A 13,920-nucleotide genomic window follows, 5' to 3' on the forward strand; every position below is an offset into this window, starting at 1 on the left:
GGGTGACCATATACACCCTTGACGTACTCCTTTCCCAATTTGGAACCAGTCTGTTGTTCCATGTCTGGTTCTAACTGTTTCTTCTTGACCTACATACAGATTTCTCAGGACGCAGGTCAAGTGGTCTGGTATTCCCATCTGTTTAAAAATTTTGCACAGTTTATTGTGATCCACACAGTCAAAGGCTTTTGCATAGTCAATGAAGCAGAAGTGATGTTTTTCTGGAATTCTCTTCCTTTTTCTATGACCTAGCAGATGTCAGCAATTTAATCTCTGGTTCCTCTGCCTTTTCTAAATCCAGTTTGAACATCTGGGAGTTCACAGTTCACATACCATTGAAGCCTGGCTTGGAGAATTTTTAGCATTACTTTGCTGCTGCTGTTGCTGCTAAGTCACTTCAGTCGTGTTCGACTCTGTCAGATCCCATAGATGGCAGCTCACCAGGCTCCCCTATCCCTGGGATTCTCCAGGAAAGAACATTGGAGTGGGTTGCCGTTTCCTTCTCCAGTGAATGCTAGCGTGTGAAATAAGTGCAACTGTGTGACAGTTTGAACATTCTTTAGCATTGCTTTTCTTTGGGATTGGAATGAAAATTGACCTTTTCCAGTCCTGTGGCCATGGCTGAGTTTTCCAAATTTGCTGGCATATTGAGTTCAGTACTTTGACAACTCCAATAATTTGGCCACCTGATGCAAAGAGCTGACTCATTGGAAAAGACCCTGATGCTGGGAAAGATCGAAGGCAGGAGGAGAAGGGGATGACAGAGGATGAGATGGTTGAATGGCATCACTGACTCAATGGACATGAGTTTGAGTAAACTCCGGGAGTTGGTGATGGAGACCTGGTGTGCTGTGGTCCATGAGGTTGCAAAGAGTTGGACATGACTGCATGAGTGAACTGAACTGAACTGACTTTGACAACATCATCTTTTAGATTTGAAATAGCTCATTTGGAATTCTGTCACCTCCACTAACTTTGTAAGCGATGCTTCCTAAGGCCCACTTGACTTCACATTCCAGGATGTCTGGCTCTAGGTGAGTGATCACACCATCGTGGTTATCTGGGTCATGAAGATCTTTTTTGTATTGTTCTTCTGTGTATTCTTGCCACCTCTTCTTAATATCTCTGCTTCTGTTAGGTCCATACCATTTCTGTACTTTATTGTGTCCATCTTTACATGAAATGTTTCCTTGGTATCTCTAATTTTCTTGAAGAGATGTCTAGTCTTTCCCATTCTATCGTTTTCCTCTATTTCTTCGCATTGATCAGTTATGAAGGCTTTCTTATCGCTCTTTGCTATTTTTTGGAACTCTGCATTCAGGTGGATATCTCTTTTCTTTTCTTCTTTGCCTTTCATTTCTTTTCCCACCTTTCTGTAAGGCCTCCTCAGACAAATATTTTGCCTTTTTGGATTTCTTCTTCTTGGGGATGGGTTTGATCCCTGCCTCCTATACAGTGTCACGAACTTCTGTCCATAGTCCTTCAGGCACTCTGTCTATCAGACCTAATCCCTTGAATCTATTTGTCACTTCCACTGTATGATCGTAAGGGATTTGATTTAGGTCATACCTGAATGGTCTAATGGTTTTCCCTACTTTCTTCAGTTTCAGTCTGAATTTTGCAGTAAGAAGTTCATGATCTGAGCCATGATCACCTCCTGGTGTTGTTTTTGCTGACTGTATAGAGCTTCTCCATCTTCAGCTGCAAAGAATATAATCAATCTGATTTTGGTATTGACCATCTGGTGATGCCCATGTGTAAAGTTGTCTCTTGTGTATGTTAATTATTAAGTCCTGTCCAACTCTTTTGCAACTGCATGGACTGTAGTCTGCCAGGCTCCTCTGTCCATGGGATTTTCCAGGCAAGAACACTGGAGTGGGTTGCCATTTCTTTCTTCAGGGGATCTTCCCAACCCAGGGCTTGAACTGGTGTCTCCTGCACTGACAGATGGGTCCTTTACCACTGAGTCACCTGGGAAGTTCCAAGGTAGAAAGGTACAAAATTCTAAAAGAAGAAAAATTCTAGAGAATACAGTCACTGCTCATATTAAAGATATAATAATATAGCAATCTATAAAAATCCTGACTCTGCATTTATAGAGTAATTTGGGAATAAATCCATGATTTGCTGCTGGGAACTCAAATGCTTAGCAATTTGCTATGTTACATTATAGCTTTCTCCAGCAGTCTCCAAAGTGCCTTCCCAATCGCTGACAGGACAGTTTTGCTGGCCCTGGATCTGGGGCGGCAGGAACTCCTCGATATGTTTGTTGAACTGATTGTTCCAAGTCTGGCTCTTCCAGGCTTGGGGATACCAGCTCTGACTCTTTCTGGGGTGGTTGCTTCAAGACCAACTGTTCCAGCTCTGGCTGCTCCCAGGTGGGATATCCTAGGTCCGTTCACTCTGTATAGGCAGGTTTCCAGAAGAGGTCACCAAGCAGTCCTGTGCCAGAAACAGAAACCCAAGAATTCTGTGGCCCTGAGTCACAGAGTCACTTTTACTCAGTCAGTTGTTTTTCAGGTTCTGGAATCAGGGCTTCACCTGTTTGTAGCTAAGTTTCAGGATATTGGAAAGTTCTTGCATCTGCTGGAGGCTGATTCCTGCCTCTGAAGTCTGTCGTTGAGCACAGACACCTGGGTCTGAGTGAACATGGTTCTGATCTTCTCTTTCTTACCTGGGACCTTCTCTTCCTTCTTCGCTGCACTTTTCTCTGCAGGTAGGGGCAGTAGTTTTACTCTAGGGCTTGTGGAAGAATCAGGACTGTCCAGTCTCCTTGTCAAGGGTCTCGGCAGATGACCCTTGCAAGGACACCTGGTTTCCTTCAGGCCCAGAAATTTCAGACATTGGTGAAGAGTCTTTGGAATTGGATGCTTTGGGGCCAAGATGGCTGGGTCTACACTCATGTTGTAGAGTTGAAGCAGAGAGAGAAAAAACTTGTGAGCTAGATGGTAGGAAGAGTTCAGGCTTAAGAACCTAGGTAAAAGAGCTTAGAGAAAGGTGAAGACCTCCAGGTATAAAAAAATTAAGAAGATGGAACGAATGGAATCAACTGTCAGATAACAGGAGCCAACCAGCCCAATCTAGAGAAAGGGAAAAAAAGGTCTTGATTCTTAAATGAGGTCATACTCTCCAGCAGGCAAGGGTCCCTCCCTTGCCTGCCCTCCTGTCTTCACCGAGTACCTGCTGCCCTCCTAATAATGACTGAGACCAAATTGAAATCAGGTGAGAGAGGCTTGCTGTGATGACCCAGTGGAGTTTATGACTCCACCATAAAGTGGATGGTGGAAGTGTGTGATATTGTTGAAAAAGAAATAGAAGACAAAAATCCTCGTCTTTACCTCTATTCTGAGCAGATGTTGTTCCCAGATGCTGTTGTCTTCAGTTTAATAAAAATAGTTTGTTGTTGTTTAGCCACTAAGTGGTGTCTGACTCTTTGTGACCCAAGGACTACAGCCCAGCAGGCTCCTCTGTCCACGGGATTCCCCAGCAGGAACACTGCAGTGGGTCGACATTTCCTTCTCCAGGGGATCTTCCTGACCCAGGGACCGAACCAGCATCTCATACACATGTCTCCTGCATAGTGGATTCTTTACTGCCAAACCACCAATAAAAATACTGTTGTTTAGTCACTCAGTCATGACTGACTCTATGTGACTCCATGGTCTGCAGCCAGGCCTCCCTGTCCCTCACCATCTCCTGAAGTTTGCCCAGGTTCACGTCCATTGCATCGATGGTGCCATCCAGCCATCTCATCCTCTGATGCCTTCTTCTGTTTCTGCCCTCCATCTTTCCCAGCATCAGGTAGTAATAAAAATATTAGTTCTTTGCAAATGTACTGCTCCTCCACCACAAGTAGCCACTATCTTCCGACTAGAAACCAAGGGAGGAAAAGCAGTTCAGCCCCTGGGCCTGGGGGAGGCATCAGTAGGTAAAGGCGGGTGACCCCCGCTGGCACCTGTCCCCGGGCAGCTATTCTTGTGTGGCATTTCCAGGCTAAAAGAAAAACAGGTTGACAGGAAATGTCAGGGGATGTCGTTTCTTCCCTGTCCCTGCCCTTTTCTGGTTCCCTCCCAACCTCCCTCCCCTCCCCCATCTTCACTGGTGTCTCCATTTAACCCCTGATGTGCTGCACACACATCCGCACGGATGGCTGAGGACTTCCCCAGGGAACAAGCTGATGCCAGTACAGTAACCCTGACACATATTTGGGAGGGGGTCAGCAGTGTGAAGGGGAGAGTGCCAAGTGACTCAAGAGACAGAAAGCACATGATCCTGAGTCCCGCAGTTAACCACTGAGCTGAAAAAACAAAAACCGTCTGGTGGGAAGTAAACATGATATGATCAGTTGTAGGGTGGCCTCTTGTCAAGATAAAGTCCTTGTATGGGGCCTGGGAGGATGCCAGGAGTAGAAGACTCTGGAAGTAGAGAATTCCTGGAGTCAATGCTGTGGGTGGGGTGGAGTGTTTCCCAGGAACTTGGCTCAGGCTCCTGAGCCCTATTTCCCCTGAAACTGCTTCCGCTGCTGCTAGAAAGAGTTCAGGACACATGTGGTTGTGGGTATCTAAGGGTGGGGCTGGTGGGGGGCTGTGAGTCTCTCTGTGCAGGTTCTTTGCTTCCTGCCTGAGCTGCTGGGCAGACCTGGGGGAGAGCTGGGAAAATCTGGGATGGGGGTTGGTAAGAGGAAAGACAGGAAGGGGAGGTGGAAGGTGAAGGGAGAGGAAAGGAAGAGGGAGCGATTAGGGGACAGTGAGGGGGACCCAGCCTGGAGAGGGCCACAGCAGAGTGCTCCTGGTAGAGGGTTCGCGCTGCTCCCAGCCTCTTCCTTTGGGGTCATTTCCACCTCCCATCTTTGCCCCACACTGCCCATCCCTTGCCACAAACCCCTCTCGACCTCCCCACCTCCGTTCAGTGTCTCACACTCTTCTCTTCTCACACAAAAAACCACTTCCGTTGGTGTCCCCACTCCCACCTGTTGCACCCCCAGGAGTCCCTCCCCATGAGCTTTGTAGGCAGGAGGGGACTGAAGGGAAGACAGTTGCTCAGAGGCTCCAGGCCGATTGGAAACTGAAGGAGGGAATGCAGCTCAGCCCCTGGGCCTGGGGGAGGCGTCAGCAGGTGAAGGCTGATGACCCCAGCTGACACCGGTCCCCAGGCAGCTGTTCTTGTGTGGCATTTCCGAGCCAAGCTAAAAGAAAAAAAGATTGAAAGGAAGTGACATGGGGGTGTCCGTTTCTTTACTATCCCTGCCCATTTTGGCTCCCTTACAACCTCACTTCCAGGTCCAGACCAGGAATAAGCCTGTTAATTTATTCCAAAGTCCAGGCCAAGGAAAGGCAGCCAGAGGGAGTCGGTCGTTATGGCAACCGCTCCAACAGCAGCCATCACCCACCTTGGCCCCATACTCCCCATCCATGTTTCTTCTCCCAGCCCCCACCCTCACAGACTCCAGCCCCCTCATACTCCACACTGCCCTCCGTGACCCACACTCCACCCTGACTCTCCAGCTCCACACACTCATACACCCCTCATACACTCCGTGCTTCTCACTTATACTCCTTCCACCCTTGTGCACAGAAGCCCTGGAGAAACTTTCCATGCAGGTCTTCTCACACCCTCTCCCCACTTTGCACACCCTCACCCCCACCACACACTCTCTTTCACACACAAGTGCCTGCTTGCCTGCCCTCCACACTCTCCACTCTCTGCCAAGACACGCTGGGCTCCCCTCCCACAGGGACCCTGGCTTCCTCACCCTGTCTGTACACACTGCTTCACACAGATTCCACACAGAAGGCTCCCATCTACATCCACTGCCATCCAGAAAATTCCCCCTCACAGGCATTTCCCTTCACTGTCTCTCTCCTCTCTGGGCCCCCAGGGCACCCCCCTCTGGGCCCTCTGCATAGGCATACTGTCCACTCCCCTTCTGTCCCAGGCTCAGCTGTCCACAGTCTCACACACACACACACACACACGCACACACACAACATCAAACACCCAACGTCCTGACATACTAATGAGTTGTAGTTGCTCCCCTCACACCCAACACACTCTCCCCAGTGGTCCCTCACTCTCTTCACACTTACCTTCCTCATCACAAATAAGTTTGTCACCACCACACACACTCCTCTCTTCTGCCCTTCTCCTCTCAGGCACAACCCCCTTTCTATCTCTCACACACACACACACACACACACACTCATACTCTGATGAGTCCTCCCCCAAGACAGGGGGCCCTGCAGCAGTCTCAGAGCCCACACAGAGCTTGGGGTGGTTCTGGGGAGAGGCTGGCTGCCAGGAATTTTAGGTCTCTACCAGTCAGTCCTAAACTAAATCAACCCTGGATATTCATTGGAAGGACTGACGCTGAAGCTGAAGCTCCAATACTTTGTCCACCTGATACAAAGAACTGACTCATTGCAAAAGACCCTGATGCTGGGAAAGATTGAGGGTGGGGCAATAGAGGATTAGATGGCTGGATGGCATCACTGACTCAATAGACATGAGTCTGAGCAAAGTCCAGAAGATAGCGGAGGACAGGGAAGGCTGGTGTGCTACAGTCCATGGGGTCACAAAGAGTCGGACATGACTTAGTGACCCAACAACAACCTGGATCCTACCCAAAACGGTGCTTTCTCTTTTTTACTGCTCCAGCCCCACACCTAAAGGAACTCACCAAATGCACTGCTACTAGCGTACAGCCCTGAGACCCCAGGAATAGTCACATTCATGTATTAATTAACCTAAAATTAATTTTTGTATATTGTGCCAAATAGAAATTCCTTCTTATTTATATCATTAACCAGTTATCCCTTTACTGTGTACTGATCAGCACACCCTTCACTGGTATTTCTTGCCACACCTACTAGATGTCAAGTTTCTAGACATCCCTGGGTCAATTTCTTTGCTCTTTTCTAAAACTGGTCACCTGTCTGCATTATAACTCACCAACTACCATTTGGTGTTGGGAATGCAGCTCAAGAAGATGCCGGCTGGGTTGGAAGTGAAGTCCTTTCATAGAAATTACCAGACTCAACAGCTTAAAACAATCAAAATTTATTCTTTTGCAGCTGTGGAAAATAGGAGTCTGAAATAATTTGTGTCCTTGATTACAGGAGTTTTAATAAAAACGTGTGATTCTCATCAGAAAAGAAAAATGTACAGTATCTTCATAATTGAGTTAACTGATTTTATTCCAGACAGGAGAAAACTTCCAATTTGTCTAGATATTAGGGAAAACTGAGATGTTAACTTTTTGTTGAAATGTGACACCCGTACAGTTTAGTGCACAAATCTCAACAAATGGTCAGTCAGTCAGTTCAGTTGCTCAGTCATGTCTGACTCTTTGAGACCCCATGGACCGCAGCACGCCAGGCCTCCCTGTCCATCACCTACTCCCGGAGTTCACCCAAACTCATGTTCATTGAGTCGGTGATGCCATCCAACCATCTCATCCTCTGGCATCCCCTTTTCCTCCTGCCTTCAATCTTTCCCAGCATCAGGGTCTTTTCTAATGAGTCAGCTCTTCCTATCAGGTGGCCGAAGTATTGGAGTTTCAGCTTCAACATCAATCCTCCCAATGAACACCCAGGACTGATCTCCTTTAGGATGGACTGGTTGGATCTCCGTGCAGTCCAGGGGACTCTCAAGAGTCTTCTCCAACACCATAGTTCAGAAGCATCAATTCTTCAGTGCTCAACTTTCTTTATGGTCCAGCTCTCACATCTATACATGACCACTGGAAAAACCATAGCCTTGACTAGACAGACTTTGTTGACAAAGTAATGTCTCTGCTTTTTAATATGCTGTTTAGGTTGGTCATAACTTTCCTTCCAAGGAGTAAGCGCCTTTGAATTTCATGGCTGCGATCACCATCTGCAGTGATTTTGGAGCCCAGAAAAAAAAAGTCAGCGACTGTTTCCATTGTTTCCCCATCTATTTGCCATGAAGTGATGGGACCAGATGCCATGATCTTCGTTTTCTGAATGTTGAGCTTTAAGCCAACTTTTTCACTCTCCTTTTTTACTCTCAAGAGGCTCTTTAGATCTTCTTCACTTTCTGCCATAAGGGTGGTGTCATCTGCATATCTGAGGTAATTGAGATTTCTCCCAGAAATCTTGATTCCAGCTTGCGCTTCTTCCAGCCCAGCATTTCTGATGAAGTACACTGCATATAAGTTAAATAAGCAGGGTGACAATATGCAGCCTTGATGTACTCCTTTTCCTATTTGGAACCAGTCTGTTGTTCCATGTGCAGTTCTCACTGTTGCTTCCTGACCTGCATATAGGTTTCTCAAGTGGCAGGTCAGGTGGTCTGGTATTCCCATCTCTTTCAGAATTTTCCACAGTTTATTGTGATCCACACAGTCAAAGGCTTTGGCATAGTCAATAAAGCAGAAATAGATGTTTTTCTGGAACACTCTTGCTTTTTCCATGGTGCAGTGGATGTTGGCAATTTGACCTCTGGTTCCTCTGCCTTTTCTAAAACCAGCTTGAACATCTGGAAGTTCACGGCTTATGTATTGCTGAAGCCTGGCTTGGAAAATTTTAAGCATCATTTTACTAGCATATGAGATGACTGCAATTGTGCAGTAGTTTGAGCATTCTATAGCATTGCCTTTCTTAGGGATTGGAATGAAAACTCACCTTTTCCAGTCCTGTGGCCACTGCTGAGTTTTCCAAATTTGCTGGCATATCGAGTGCAGCACTTTCACAGCATCATCTTAGAGGATTTGAGAAAAGCTCAACTGGAATTCCATCACCTCCACTAGCTTTGTTCATAGTGATGCTTCTTAAGGCCCACTTGACATCACATGCCAGGATGTCTGGCTCTAGGTGAGTGATCACACCATCGTGATTATCTTGGTCATGAGGATTTTTTTTGTACAGTTCTTCTGTGTATTCTTGTCACCTCTTCTTAATATCTTCTGCTTCTGTTAGGTCCATACCATTTCTGTCCTTTATCAAGCCCATCTTTGCATGAAATGTTCCCTTGATATCTCTAATTTTCTTGAAGAGATCTCTAGTCTTTCCCATTCTGTTGTTTTCCTCTATTTCTTTGCATTGATCACTGAAGAAGGCTTGCTTATCTCTTCTTGCTATTCTTCAAAACTCTGCATTCAAATGGGTATGTTTCCTTTTCTCCTTTGCTTTTTGCTTCTCTTCTTTTCATAGCTATTTGTATGGCCTCCTCAGACAGCCATTTTGCTATTTTGCATTTCTTTTTCTTGGCGATGGTCTTGATTCTTGTCTCCTGTACAAAGTCACGAACCTCCATCCATAGTTCATCAGGCACTCTATCTATCAGATCTAGTCCCTTAGATCTATTTCTCACTTCCACTGTATAATCATAAGGGATTTGATTTAGGTCATACCTGAATGGTCTAGTGGTTTTCCCTACTTTCTTCAATTTCAGTTTGAATTTGGCAATAAGGAGTTCATGATCTGAGCCACAGTCAGCTCCCAGTCTTGTTGTTGCTGACTGTATAGAGCTTCTCCATCTTTGGCTGCAAAGAATATAATCAATCTGATTACAGTGTCGACCACCTGGTGATGTCCACGTGTAGAGTCTTCTCTTGTGTTGTTGGAAGAGGGTGTTTGCTATGACCAGTGCGTTCTCTTGGTAGAACTCTATTAGCCTTTGCCCTGCTTCATTCTGTACTCTAAGGCCAATTTGCCTGATACTCCAGGTGTTTCTTGATTTCCTACTTTTGCGTTCCAGTCCCCTATAAGGAAAAGTACATCTTTTTTGGGTGTTAGTTCTAAAAGGCCTTGTAGGTCTTCATAGAACTGTTCAGCTTCTTCAGTGTTTCTGGTCAGGGCATAGACTTGGGTTACCATGATATTGAATGGTTTGCCTTGGAAAAGAATAGAGATCATTCTGTCATTTTTGAGACTGCATCCAAGTACTGCATTTTGGACTCTTTTGTTGACTATGATGGCTACTCCATTTCTTCTGAGGGATTCCTGCTCACAGTAGTAGATATAATGGTCCTCTGAGTTAAATTCACCCATTCCAGTCCATTTTAATTTGCTGATTCCAAGAATGAGAGATGTTCACTCTTGTCATCTCCTGTTTGACCACTTCCAATTTGCCTTGATTCATGGACCTGACATTCCAGGTTCGTACGCAATATTGCTCTTTACAGCATCAAACCTTGCTTCTATCACCAGTCGCATCCACAACTGGGTGTTGTTTTTGCTTTGGCTCCCTCCCTTCCTTCCTTCTGGAGTTATTTCTCCACTGATCTCCAGTAGCATGTAGGGCACTTACGGACCTGGGGAGTTCATCTTTCAGTGTCCTGTCTTTTTGCCTTTTCATACTGTTCATGGGGTTCTCAAGGCGAGAATACTGAAGTGGCCTGCCATACCCTTCTCCAGTGGACCACATTCTGTCAGACCTCTCCACTATGACCCGCCCATCTTGGGTGGCCCCACATGGGCATGGCTTGGTTTCACTGAGTTAGAGAAGGCTGTGGTCTGTGAGATCAGATTGGCTAGTTGTCTGTGATTGTGGTTTCCGTCTGTCTGCCCTCTGACGCCCTCTCTTAGTGTCTACCGTCTCACTTGGGTTTCTCTTACATTGGAAGTGGGGTATCTCTTCACAGCTGCTCCAGCAAAGCACAGCTGCTGCTCCTTACCTTGGACGTGGGGTACCTCCTCTTGACTATTTAATCAATAGAAATAGATAAGAGGCCAGACAAGAAATTCAGGCTAGGTTTTATTGGTGTTCCTGTAACTAGGCTCTGGCTGCTTCCCACTCAAAAGCCATTAAAGAGGTCATGTTGATGGAAAGGAAAGTTTGCCTTATTTTGGATGCCAGGAATGGTGGAGGGGAAGTGGGTAGGGGACTTCCATGGTGGATCAGTGGTAAAGAATCTGCCCAGAATCCACCCATCAATGCAGGAGGTGTGGATTCAATCCCTGCCTCAGAAAGATTCCTTGCAGAAGGAAATAGCAACCCACCCCAGTATTCTTGCCTGGAAAATCCCATGGACAGAGGAGTCTGGCAGGCTACAGTCCATGGGGTTACAAAGAGTCACGCGCTTAGCAACTAAACAACAAATGAAGGTGAGGGCATCTCCATCTGTCCAAAGGCTGACTCCATCCAACTAACAATCAGTGGGCAAGAACTTTTATAGACAGAGGGAGGGGGCTGCATGCAGAAACAGCACAGTCAGCTCTGACAGTCATCTCCAAATTGGTCATGGATGGTCTGACCAGAGTCATCTTGATTGTTTCAAGTTCAATTAATCTTTGGTTCCATGGTTGGCTTGTTTTCATCTCCTTGAGGACAATTCTTGGAATTTTGGCAGCTTATATCATGGCTACAGTCTGGTCATCATGTAGCTAATTTCTTCCAACTGGTGGGAATTTATGTATCTATAAGGCAGCTCACAGGATAGAGCTCAGAATATTATCAACAGCCCTTGAGAAGGACCTCACAGTCCTTGACTAAGCTTAATGACTACATTATTCTGATTTGGTCTCCGCTGACTATTTCCTTAGTTTCTGCATTTTCTCACTTCTCTGATTAAGCTTAGTGTGTGGCTAAAGCTTTTCTAGGACAGAAGGCAGGCTGAGAACGTGGCGGGTCAAGGGCCGTAGGGTCCCGCCCTGTTTCATTGGAATTCTTGCTACAGTTCGAGGGAAGGGAAACAAGTTCCCTCTCTCGATCCTGAGGGGGACACGCTGGTCCCTTATGTGGGCTGAGGGTGGGGGCGGATCCGTGGGTGAGGCAGAAGGCGTGGCTTAGGTGGTCTGCCCACCCCGTTGGTGGTGCTGTGTGTTGGCTTATACTCACTACCTTGCTTTTGCTCCCAACACCTCAGTAGTGGCAGTTGGGGTTTGATCTTTTTGTATCTTGTTGCTCATAATTTGTCCCAACTGTGCCTGCATGCAGCACTTGTTCTCCCTTTATAGTGTCTTTGCATTTTGATGCTTGTTGAGACCTTAGTCCAGGTCCCAGCCTGTCTCAGGTGTGACAGAAGCAGGAGGAGAAGAGGGAATTCTGGCTTGGACTCCCTGGTCATAAACTTTCCCACGGTCTATACTCAACACCCAGAAAATGACTTCTCAAAATAACTGAACCCCCTTCCATCTGATTTCATCAATCTAGTTAATTGGAAGAACTGCTGTATGGAGTTAATTTCACAGTGTGTAGTGAATTAACTTCTCATCCAGACATCTAAAACTGGTTCTGGCTATGGGCCATCCTTGTGGGATGAACTGAGGAAATAGTCACTGAACTCAATTACTGTGCTCCGTGGTTCAGAGGAAGAGTGTAGTTGACATAGAGAGAGATCCTGGCCACACTGTGTGAGGAGATGGTCAACAGGGGCAGCTGCTGTCTCCGTGCCTGCCAAGTTCCCATTTCTCAGCAAGAGTCCAATAAATATTTATTGAATGACTACATGTTCAGTTACTGCTTGTTCTCTAGTGTTAATGAATATGTTATCAGTCCAGGATCATTAATAGATGGTAAAATTATGGTCTGAAATATTGTCAGGGAACAGGATATTCCTGTTTTATAATAGAGGAATATTAAATATTCCTATTATTATTAGTGTTTTATAATAGAGGAATATCCCTTTATTCTAACACAGAAATGAAGTTTCAACCCACATGTTTTTTTTTGTCTGTGCAAATATCAGAATCAAACTCACCTTTTATTTTTATCATCATCATCATCATGATCACTTGCTAGTCTGTATCTTATTGACATTCTGGAGACTTTGGTTTGACCTCCTTTATCCTCACTACTGAGGACTTTTTCTTCGTTAGGTGAGTTGCTGTGTGGTTTACACTGGCTTTTTTTGAGAAGTGTGACCAGGGTAACCTTAATATTTCTTTTAGCTGGACTAAACTTGAGATGAAGCTTGAGCTCATTCCCAGCTCTAGGCCTCTAACTTTCCTTTTCTTAGAACATTTTAATTCAAAATCTTGTTGTCACTTTTTCTCTTACCAGTTTTACAACTCAGGACTGTTTTCTGAAAGCCCTGGGAGCCATCTGTTTCTTTCTTTCTCTTAAGGTGACTTATTAAGGCCATTTATTACTTAAATGTGCTAGCATATTCTATGACCAACCCCACCCAGATGAAAGGAAGAATGAGAAACTAAGACAGCTATACACCTAGTGGAAAAGGAATCATTGAAGGATACTGATTTTCCAGTCTACGTGACATGAGCTTTCCTACTGTGTATTATCTGATAATGTATAACTTCCCTTGCTGCTGTTTAGTCCCTAAGTCATGTCCAACTCTTCGAGACCTCATGGACTGTAGCCAGCTAGGCTCCTATGTCCAAGGGATTTCCCAGGGAAGAATACTGGAGTGGCATCTGTTTACAGATTTTCTTTTTTGTGTTGCCCTTGGTCTATTTTTCTGTGTGCAGGCTTTCTCCAGCTGCAGCTATCAGGGGCTACTCTTTAGTGGCAGTGCTTGGGCTTCTCACTGAAGTGGCTTCTCTTGCTGTGGAGCACTGGCCTTAGGCATGTGGGGTTCAGTGGTCACGGTATTGGGTTCAGCAGTTATGGCCTGCAGGCTCTAGAGTGTGGGCCTTGGGAGCCATCTCTTTGAATCTGGAGTATTAAAGGAGATAGTGCTGGCATCTCCCAGTCTCTGTAGGAGGGTAGGAGCCTATATTTGGCTCCCAAGTAGCTCATCTGGTAAAGAATCCACCTGCAAGGCAGGAGACCCTGGTTCGATTCCTAGGTTGGGAAGATCCCTTGGAGGAGGGCCTGGCAACTCACTCCAGTATTCTTGCCTGGAGGATCCCTGTGGACAGAGGAGCCTGGAGGGCTATAGTCCGTGGAGTCGCAAAGAGTCCGACAGGACTGAGCACCTGGGCACAGCACAGCACAGGAGCCTATACTAGTCAGCTGGTCCTGCCACACAGAGGACCACAGACTGGATGGCTTACA

The 13,920-nt window shown here is 46.0% G+C and overlaps 1 pseudogene; it reads right to left on the reverse strand.

Annotated features, from left to right (window-relative positions):
• Nucleotides 1-2,070: 2,070 nt before the first annotated feature.
• Nucleotides 2,071-13,920, reverse strand: part of LOC120862671 — a 13,909-nt pseudogene continuing 2,059 nt past the window's right edge.

This window comes from Oryx dammah, unplaced genomic scaffold (assembly GCF_014754425.2).
Source record: "Oryx dammah isolate SB20612 unplaced genomic scaffold, SCBI_Odam_1.1 HiC_scaffold_4, whole genome shotgun sequence".
Lineage (NCBI taxonomy): Eukaryota > Metazoa > Chordata > Mammalia > Artiodactyla > Bovidae > Oryx > Oryx dammah.